Source organism: Hippocampus zosterae, chromosome 3 (assembly GCF_025434085.1).
Source record: "Hippocampus zosterae strain Florida chromosome 3, ASM2543408v3, whole genome shotgun sequence".
Classification (NCBI taxonomy): Eukaryota; Metazoa; Chordata; class Actinopteri; order Syngnathiformes; family Syngnathidae; genus Hippocampus; species Hippocampus zosterae.
Window position 1 is genome coordinate 27,370,195 of NC_067453.1, and position 11,079 is coordinate 27,381,273.

Here is an 11,079-nt window from a genome sequence, read left to right on the forward strand (position 1 = left end):
TTTTTTTTAAATGACATTAAAAAAAATGAAATGAGCATTCATTCTCACATGCAGCTGTCAGACAGGGGTTCAATTGCAGAACCGCCCCGCCACCCCGAGGCCATATGTCATGGTCAGGACGTCAACATGACAACATACACTTGTGCAGCCAACAGGGAAGAAAAGCCCATTCGCACCGAGCACACGCACGCACGCACACACTCAGACAGCTGGAGGTGAGAGAAGTGATTGTGAATTGTTGACTGTTGCCCACTAGAACACGTGCGCGCGTGTGTGTCACGCTTGTGAGCAACATTCAATCAGTCATTCTGTCTTGTGTCACTATTTCAGCGAATGATTTGAGTTCCAACCGACATAATGTTTGAAAATTTCCTTGGCACAAATGGTGCAGTCAAGCATTGCCCATTTTGTGTCGTACGTTGATTGTTCAAAGTATGGTACAACGACGACGAGTAGTATGTGGGCGCCCTCTTGTGGTATGTGAAAGAATCACAGCCAGTATCTGTTTCTGTTTATTTAACTTTGAATAACAATTTGTTTTTCGTCATTCATTGAAGAACCTTAATTTAATGTGCAAGACATAAATGATATATAAATGTTATCTAGTTTTGCCCGGTATCAAAATCAACTCAAAACGGCCTTACCACAGATTTTTAAAGGATGACATTTTTATTTCAACAACCCTCTTCAACATGTCTTGAGAGTATACAAATAATTACACACTGTACACAGCAGTGTTTCGAAATGTGTCCTCGTCGGTTCACGTGGCCCAACAGATAACTGATAAGTATTGCAAACAGTAGAAGCTCGTGTTTGTTTTTGTTGAGACCTGTTTAGGTTTGCCTCAATGCGACAGAGCACGCTGAACATGGAGTCGGTAGACGCCGATCACTTCCGATGACCTCCCTGTGTCTTATTTCAATTGTCAAAACTTGGTCAAGTAAATAATTAGAAAATAGATGAAATGATAAGTGTATCATCAGTAACAATGATAAATCATTTGAAAATCAATCCGACGATAAAATCATTAACTAAGTTCAATACAATGACTAATGAACAATGTGATTCCTTTCATTTCATTTGAGGTAGTTATTCCCCAATTTTGATTGATGCATTATAGTGTATTCAATTGCCTTTATTTTGATTTAATTTTGACACAAACAACACTCCATAAATTCATTCATTCATTCATTCATCTTCTGAGCCGCTCGATCCTCACTAGGGTCGCGGGGGGTGCTGGAGCCTATCCCAGCTGTCTCCGGGCAGTAGGCGGGGGACACCCTGAATCGGTTGCCAGCCAATCGCAGGGCACACAGAGAAAAACAACCATTCGCACTCACACTCACACCTAGGGACAATTTAGAGTGTTCAATCAGCCTGCCATGCATATTTTTGGAATGTGGGAGGAAACCGGAGCACCCGGAGAAAACCCACGCAGGCGCGGGGAGAACATGCAAACTCCACACAGGGAGGCCGGAGCTGGAATCGAACCCGGTACCTCTGCACTGTGAAGCCGACGTGCTAACCACTGGACTACCGGGCCGCCCACTCCATAAATGTCCACTGTTATTTACTTTAAAAAACAATTTCCAGAGTCACCCCACGAAAGGGTTTGGCTGTTTGACTGAAACAAAAAATATACATATCATGAAGTTGCCTCTGATGACGTCCCTTTGAGGTACACACTATGTTCCACTCGTCGCATGCGCCATGTGTACATTAACTCGTGTTCACTCCAAGCTAACAGCAATAGCCTCACGTCATATGGAAGGATTTGTCAGACACTTTTCCAGTCAAATTGCAGACTCATCCCATATATTACCATACATCCTAATTCTGTCGCTTTAGCTGTTAGCGTGAGCAATCGTCCTCAACCAGGTTTTTTGCATTTTCTACCCGCAGGGTACAAGTGGAGTGGAAAAATAAACTGTGACATCAACGCCCAGCAGCCAACAACCACTAACATCTGGCTTTTGTCCACAAAAGCTTGATTGTCGGCGGCATTTTCTTCATAAAGGCCAAAAACAACACCGTCGCTGGCCGACCGCGGTCATGCTGACTAGCCGCTAGCCTCAACCGTGGCGCAAATCAAATTTGAAAGTTGGTCCGATTGGGGGTTCACCACTGTGCTCAAGCTTACTAGAGGCATTTTAGTTACATTAAAATTAATACATTTTTGGCTAATCTCGCTCAGTGGCACATGAGGAGACACAGTAGCAAGTGATGCTAGCCCTCTAGCCCCTTTATTAACAAACAGGCTGTTGCCCCAAAATGGAAGCTGGTATTTTTTTTTCTTTTTCGGATTTAGTGAGCGATATATACGTTAGGGTTTGTAGTTTGTGGTTAAAAATGTGTTCAAACTTTAAGTGATATTGAGTCATAAAAAGGGTAGGTAGTGTGAATATTTTGACATACATTTTGTTGGTATGTGTCTACAATTTTTAAAGATCAATTTATGTGATTTTCATGAGACCACGAGTCAGCTCATATAAAGAAAATTCAAACATATAAGTATAATTTTCCTGAAAAAATATTAATAAACTTGAATCTAAAAAAAAAAAAAACGCTTCACATGGACTAAATGTTGGCCAATGACAAAGACAATATGGGAGTCGAGAGTTTAGGTGGGACCTTTTCTGTTGAATCCAAGTTTCACACTTTCTTAACTTTTATTCTATTTTCAAAAGTTTGAGATCTTTGGAAACCTTGTTAAAAACAGAAACAAACCACATAAAAGAATTATAGAAAGTCAAGGGCCCGGGACTATGTGATAAATGTCTTTTCTTTTTGACCAAGAGCCCAAGATCTTCCATGGACCAAGACCTTTAGTTTAACTGAAGTGCCTTTAAGCAAACTCCTGCATTCTCGACGTGTGGGCGATGGCCTTCAGTGGTTAAGAACTTGGGGGCGACGGAGCGGTCCAAGAACAACGCAGACACTCATGTACCTTGTCTCTGTTGTGGCCATCGTTTCTTCCACATACCGAAAGAGTGACATCACCCAGGGCGGACCCCCGTTACCCCTCTCTGAACATTCTTTGCGGGGTTGTCATAATCATATGCATGCAGCTGATTAGTTGCATCTCTCCCTGTAGCAAACACAGAAAGATGTTGCGTCAGGAGAACATATGCGGCAGTTTTGTATGTTGATGTTGGACACGCAAAAGTATCACGCACACAATATGATCCCAGGAAGTATCTGAGGTGGTCTTACATGTCAAGCAGTGGGGCGAGACAGTGCTTTCATACCCACAAAGATGCCGACATGGTAAGTTATTTTAAGAGGGAGGGTCCTTGGGGAAATTCGTTCTGGAGCTGTCAGGCCTCCGCTGCTTTTCATCATGGCTGTTTCTCCATGTGATTAGCTGATATGCAGTCATAGAGCAGAGTAAGGGTGGGGGTGGGGGGACAATCAGCTTCTTGTCCAAAAACTTGAAATCAAGCACAACCCTTAAAAAAGGAGACATGCAGTATTGTACACTTTGTTTTGCAGTTAAAACTAAATCACCCTAATGTCTTAATATTATGACTCTCGATAATCTTTTGCCTAAATACACAGAGGATCAAGAGTTAGGGCACAGTTTTCACCTTCTTTTAACCCTATGAACTTGACTGAGGTGGGGGGCCTGTCTCATGCTAGTGCTGCTGCTCATTCAAGCCTCCTTTCTGGTTGGCAGGAGCGGCCAACCATGGCTATCATGACGCCATCAAGCACCAACAAAATTACAGTGGGACGGGGATCGCGCCCAGGGAACCAAGAAAAGCCCACGGCTGGTCCTCAAGAGGCCCTATCCAGCCATTTTTAGCTATCTCTCTCCTCCAACACACCTGATTTAAATGACCATGATCATTATCAGGCTATCTACAAAGCTTGCTGATGAGCTGATCTATTTGAATCAGGTGTGTTGGAGAAGGGAGACCTCAAAAAGAGACTGGATAAAAACTCAGGTTCAACTTAGCTCCACCCTGAAAAACAAAATATTCATCTCTCAACTGAGAGGGATCTTGACAACAAACAGTACTGTACTTCCCTAGGGCCAATTTTTATTCAAAGATGGCACTAGCTTGTGGCACACAAATAAGCGAAGAAGAGACAAAAAAAAACAAAAAAACAATTAAGAGCTTACACGCTTGAGTCGGTCTTTACACTTGTGGTGCGATTCGTTGGGTAATTTAAACTTGACTGTGTTTCCAAACATTCAATTTGTCCTGAAATAGCCTGATGCTAACTACATGTAGCATGTAAATAGATGCGACAGTTGACTTGCCCAATACTTGCACTGAGGCTGTCATCTGTTAGCAGCATGTCTTCTTTGATTAAGCCGTCGATCCCATGTTGCCTTCAGTAGCACCGTTTTGCTTGTCAGTCCATGTGTCCGACATTCCTGGTCGACAGCCTTGTGACCGATCGGGGACGAGAACAAGGTTTGCAGCGATGTATTTGGTTGACTTGAAGTTTTGACATTTTTAGTAAGGAGGAAACCAGTGGATGGGAAGAAACAGAAAAGTTCATGTACCAATGAACAGATGTAGACCATCCTTAATAAACTGTGAAATACTCATGAAAAAAATATAAACAAGCAAAAACATTGCTGCAATCACCAAATCCTCATGTTTGTGTTCTTTAAAGGCGATCCCAAGGTCATCCCGGCATTAAATTTATCACCGTTCTTAACCTGAGCGTGTTCCAGTTTTGTTTGGCTGTTGTCCTTGCAGCCCTTTCGACTCACTCCGAGCGTTAGCCAACTAGCAAAATGCACGCTCGCCAAAAGCCTCTGTCTTTGTGTAACGGCTCAAACTCCGAGTGACCTCAATCTGAATCTTCGTCAATGCCAAAATTGTAAAAAGAGGCAGAGTTGTTTTTATTGTTTTAGCCCAAAGGCAAAGTGCGCTTCCCCGCTGCTGCTGCTGCTGCTTAGGAAATTCTGTGTTGCTCTGATTCTCGTTCAAGAATTTTAAAGTGGCACATGACATGACATGCGTATGTACGACTGAAAAACGTTGCTTTTGCACATTAACTCAATTGTTGCCATGTTGCCAATAAGCACCGGACCTAGCAAAAGAAAGAGTACCCTGATGTTCTTTTCAACACTCGAGGACGCGGGTTGGTTTCAGCAAAAACAACAGTTTCTAAACAAAGCACGAAGGAAAATTTTTTTTGGGGGGGGGGGGTGGGGGGTCTCATCATTCACAGCCGAACCTTGTTTTCAGCGTATGTCGTTGACAACGCTTTCACAGCTATAACGTCCACATTTCAAAGTCTGGATTTCACGTAATTCATTTTCCATTTGCCGATTTTTGCTTTAAACGAACACAGAATTGTCTTTGCGGATTAGCTTCAAAGACGACAAGCCTCATTTTCCCAGTGATGGATTTGCCGCCCCACACCGAACTGATCTTGTCATAGCCCGGCTCTTTGAGATACTGCAGGAAGAGAGCCCATCGCATCCCCCCCAAAGAGATAATAGTAGACGTGGAATGTTGTTTACACCGTGCAGGAAATGCAGACTGTGTTTCCGAGGTAATGACTGCATGCTGGCAGACACTCTGGCAAATGAGCAAAAGCGATACTGCAAGCATAACTATTGAAAATGGGAAGTCAACTCCCAAATTCTCTGTATCATAATATGTTCTATGCGCCTGCAAAAGTCTGAAGACGGCATTCTGAAAAAGATTTTGTTTGCGGAATGGGAGTTATGGAGCAAAATCCACCCTTTTTTTTTTGCCATGCCACTTTGCCACACGCTGTCGACTGAAAATGACATCACAGCTGTTCAGGGCTCAGGTAACAACCAATCATGGCTCACCTCTTCCCCGAAGCTTGGCATTGTTTTGGTTTTGTTAGTTTTTTCCCCCCGTAGACGTTTCTGTCAACAAGAGAGAGTTTGTGAAATCCGAAGAGCTTCCAGATTAAGTGCTGAGTCACTACAGAGGTTGTTCAGAGGACAACATCCCACTTGGAATAGCACCACCAGTCTGCCAGCACTATCAAATTGTCCTGGCAGTACACACACACACACACACAAGAGAGAAAAGAAAGGGGGTGGGGGGGGGGGGGGGGGAGTGTAAGAGATAAAACCAGAAATTACCACAAATAAATGTCTCTAATTAAAAAGCAACAGCAAGAAAACCACTCATGCAAATTGATGATGAAAGATTATTTTTTGTTCACTCATTACTCTGCTTTTGATTTTGAATTTAATTACTACACTGGATTTAATGTACAAATAAAAGTTTAGAAATACCTTTGCCTAAATCGATGGATAGTGTACAATAACATCAAATTGTGACATGGAATTTATTCATTCATTCATTCATTCATTCATTCATCTTCCGTACCGCTTGATCCTCACTAGGGTCGCGGGGGTTGCAGAAGCCTATCCCAGCCGTCTCCGGGCAGTAGGCGGGGGACACCCTGAATCGGTTGCCAGCCAATCACAGGGCACACAGAGACGAACAACCACCCACGCTCACACTCACACCTAGGGACAATTTAGAGTGTTCAATCAGCCTGCCACGCATGTTTTTGGAATGTGGGTGGAAACCGGAGCACCCGGAGAAAACCCATGCAGGTCCGGGGAGAACATGCAAACTCCACACAGGGAGGCTGGAGCTGGAATCGAACCCGGCACCTCTGCACTGTGAAGCCGACGTGCTAACCACTGGACTACCGGGCCGCCCCATGGAATTTATTTGTTTCTTATTATTATGTATCTATATATTTTTCATTTTTTTTGTATTTCTTGTTTAGGTTTGTGAAAAATCCATCCATTCATTTTCCAGTCCACTTTATCCCCAAAAATGTCTCCCACTGTGCCATCTGATGGATGTGGTGGGGCACTGACCCACTTCTCCTAAACGCAACATTGATGATAGCCAAAATCGATGATTTCGCACGACTCTGTATTGAAAATAAAATATATCGGAAGACTCCTTCATATCATTGCTCATACCGCCACATGTCCTACGATTGACTTTGTCATGATGGAAAAGGTCATAAAAACGGCAAAGCCTGGGCTCGTCCTAAGAGGCTTATTTGCACTGCGCTGCATGTACGCATCTTGTCGTTGACCTCACTCGCCCGACCGAGCGCTGTCTTTTTTGGCTTAAAATTGACCTTTTTTTCCCTCTGGTTACGATGTCCATTTAAAGAACATCTGGAAGGAGTCTTCACGTTGTTTGCTCTCAGTGTGGAGGGCAGCGGGTCCATGAGGTCACCGAGGCTGCATTTGAAACTGCCCAATTGTTACGATTTGGCTGAATGCAGCAGAGGGACTCAGTTTACCAGGGCAAAGACACCAGAACATCTTACTCTTGTCCTAAAGACTTGACATTGGCTGTTAGTCAGTAGAATTGAGTGGTTCGGGTTCTGAATACGTTCAAGTAATTCTGATTGACTCCCTACTGGATCTGGTGGGGCATGATAGCACTTGCCCCGAATGCAAAAATTCAATTTGCTGGTAAGTGCGATCGTTTTTCTGTTGAATCACTTTTTTTTAAAAAAATACAAACATGTGCTGCCACTTCTTAGAGCCGCTGTAATGATTTTACCAGGTGCCCTCGCTGCCAGGAGGCAATCCAACACTTTTTCCCTTCGGAATATACTCGGTCAGACGAGGGAGCACTTAGTAAGAATGCAACAAAGTCTGCGGACCACCTCAAGTGTCCAAAGGTATGCAGCAATATCCATTCATCAGGTTTTTCTTTTTTTAAAGACGGTATATGATTCATCTCATTTGGCTCTCGAAGACCAGCTGACTTGAAGCAAGGGAGCTGCTGACCTCCCCAGTTCTTTTTTTTTTTTAACAGATCATTGTGTTCTGCATGGCGGCCCGGTAGTCCAGTGGTTAGCACGTGGGCTTCACAGTGCAGAGGTACCGGGTTCGATTCCAGCTGCGGCCTCCCTGTGTGGAGTTTGCATGTTCTCCCTGGGCCTGCGTGGGTTTTCTCCGGGTGCTCCGGTTTCCTCCCACATTCCAAAAATATGCATGGCAGGCTGATTGAACACTCGAAATTGTCCCTAGGTGTGAGCGTGAGTGCGAATGGTTGTTCGTTTCTGTGTGCCCTGCGATTGGCTGGCAACCGATTCAGGGTGTCCCCCGCCTACTGCCCGAAGACAGCTGGGATAGGCTCCAGCACCCCCCGCGACCCTAGTGAGGATCAAGCGGCTTGGAAGATGAATGAATGAATGTGTTCTGCATCCTGGTTGGTGAAGGGAGTGTGAACAGTCTCCATGCCCCACTGATGTACAGCTTGCCAAATTTTCTGCATGACAAAAGGTTCTGTGCTGTATTTCTAAAAACTGTCAGTTGTTTGGAAGAAAATGTTTCAATTTTTGTTTTGTTTTAAATGCTGGGGCCTGAAAAAAGGTTGAATCTTTGCTTTCATTCAATACCGTATTGTATACGTAATAATCACACGTAAGGCGGGCCGATCCTCGGGTGGTTAGCGTGTCGACCTCATAGTGCTGCGATACCGGGTTCGATTCCAGCTCCGACCTCCCTGTGTTGAGTTTGCATGTTCTCCCTGTGCCTGCGTGGGTTTTCTACGGGTACTCCGGTTTCCTCCCACATTCCAAAAACATGCATGGCAGGCTGATGGAGCACTCCAAATTGTCCCAACTTGTGAGCGGGAGTGCAGATGCTTGTTCAGGTTTCCCCCGCCTACTGCCCGAAGGCAGCTGGGAGTGGCCCCAGCACCCCCCGCACCCCCCACAACCCTTATGAGGATAAGCGGATCGGAAAAAGAATGAATGGATGGATATATGTGAACCTACCTTACAGGCATATATTCTTTATCCTCTGCGAAAAATGACTAATATTACTCCAGCTTAGTTGCGACAGTCTTGCCTGAAAGCATGAACTCATGATGCAAGGACCGATTAATTATTTCCTTCCATCCATTGTCCAATCTGCTTTATCCTCACAAGGGTTGTGGGCGTGCTAGGGACCATCTCAGCTGCCTTCGGGCAGTGGGCGGGCGAGACAATGCAAAAGCTGAGTTAAAAGAAGCCGGAACTTGAGAAGAGAGCAAAGGACTTAATTTTTCGATGGTTTCGTACGGGACGATGTGTCTGGGACAGATCCAAAGGTGGCTTTACGAGCCCTTTGTTGGCTTTGCTCACAATGGGAATGAATTACCAGAAGGAACAAGCAACTTTGCGGAGGCTTGTACTTGACATCGGCAGGTATATTCTATATTCAATCGAGTATTTCCTCCGCTTGATGACATTTCCTTCTGCGGGCAAAATGACGTCATTGCCACTCCTCATGTCACATCCCACAAAGGGAGAACCTGAAACAAGTAACTGGGGCTTAGGTCGAGCGTTTTAGAGTCCACATGATTTTTGAAAGAGGAAATCATGTTATGTCACTGCGTTTGTCAGTTCAGTTTTTTTTTTTTTTAATTTTATATCTTGAAGCAGTTTTCTTCATTTTGAAGTTACTGTCTGATGTCTTCCATTCAGTCTGGCCAGAAGTATTAATTAATTTCAGGTTGGGAAAGCTCCTTCTGGTCTTACTTGTTTTATCTTAAAAAGAGATGTCGGATAATTGTTGGCTTCAAGCCTTGTAGGTGACGTTCATTTTTTTTTTCGTCCCCATAAAGGCGTGCTTGGACAAGTTTGGATAGGTGCTCACAAAGTCGTCTGGATGAAGGGGCGAACATTCCTGCACACTTTATTCTCAAAGATGTTGAGAAAACAATCGGGATGTGCTTTTTGTCTTCCATCCATCCATTTTTTAATCAGCTTATCCCCACGAGGGTGGCGGGTGGGCTGGAGCCTATCCCTGTCGTCTTCGGAACAGGTTGCCAGCCAGTCACAGGACACACGTTAACGAACGACCAGAGTCACACCGAGGCGCAATTTAGCCAGCTAATTAAACCAGTTGATTCAACTCTGTGTTACATAGAAATTAATTTTGAGGAAATATTAAAATTTTGGGAAGTACACAAAAGTAGGATTCTTTTCCACCAAATTGTCATCTACCCGAATGAAGTGGGGCAGATTTCCACTTGCCCTCATGCAAAATTAATCATGATCGATTTTGGCCACCAATGGAACATAAGCAAGCTTGCTGACACAAGACGACAAATTCAGACCACCATTCTTATTTATTTATTTATTTTTAATTTAAAGTTTTCTGTCGCCTTCCTTTGAACCAAATGAGCGACGACTCAGCATTTTTTTTTGACATCCTGTAAAATCTCAAGGTCAACACATCTAAAATAATTTGTCAAGTTTCACCGCAAGCGTGAAACCGCATTATATTTCGAAGGGGATTTTCGCAAGCTAAACCCTTTCCGCTTTTCCTTTTTGCTCTTTGTCAGAGGCTGCCTGCACATTTTCCTCATACGCAAGGACAGATTCAATTACAAAAGCAGAGAGAAAAATGAGCTCTGCAATAGAAAAAAAAAAAAAGAAAAACATCGGAAAATTCAGACCGGTGGGAGAAAATGCCAGATAGACATAATTAAAGAGTATAAAAAAAACGAACAAGAATAAAACGTGTAGATGGGAACATTTGGACCCACGAACGGATCTGTTCATTTTTAGGATGCTGAATGAGCACCGGGGGATGTCAATCCGACATGGGAAAATCTTCATTCACGTCACAGAGCTTGTCAAAAGCATTCATTCCATATCAGTTGTGCATGGAAAAAATACACATGCGTCACAAAATCTATTACTCTCCCTCGAAACAAAAAGTGCCATTTTTGGTCACATGTCCTTAAAAAAAAAATCTGTTCAGATTCTTGCTTAGATTCCCTCAAACATTCCGCCTTTGTCTACATATTTCCCATTAGCACCGCAAAAATGCGAACTTAAGTTGACGGCGAGCCCGTTATTCCAAACCTTTCCTCTCTGGATGTTCGATACCACTGTTTTTCAGACCGATACCAATACGAGTATTCAATCTTGGAGTACTCATCGATACGAGTATCGATAACTGTAGTACTTCAGATATTATTTTTCATTGAACACAATGACAAAATATTGTGAACAAAAGCTCTCTTTCCGATGATTCGCTGTTGCGTCAAAAACTGCTACTGCGTAGCACCAACTACTACAGTGGTCAGG

At 43.7% G+C, this 11,079-nt stretch overlaps 1 long non-coding RNA gene across 1 annotated transcript; it reads right to left on the minus strand.

The window, feature by feature from the left end:
• Positions 1 to 2,606: 2,606 nt before the first annotated feature.
• LOC127598388 (uncharacterized) lies at positions 2,607 to 6,304 on the minus strand. The gene is made up of 2 exons (XR_007961905.1): positions 3,214 to 6,304; positions 2,607 to 3,088 (listed from the first exon to the last, which is right to left on the minus strand). It is a non-coding gene; the product is annotated as an uncharacterized LOC127598388 (long non-coding RNA).
• Positions 6,305 to 11,079: the final 4,775 nt, after the last annotated feature.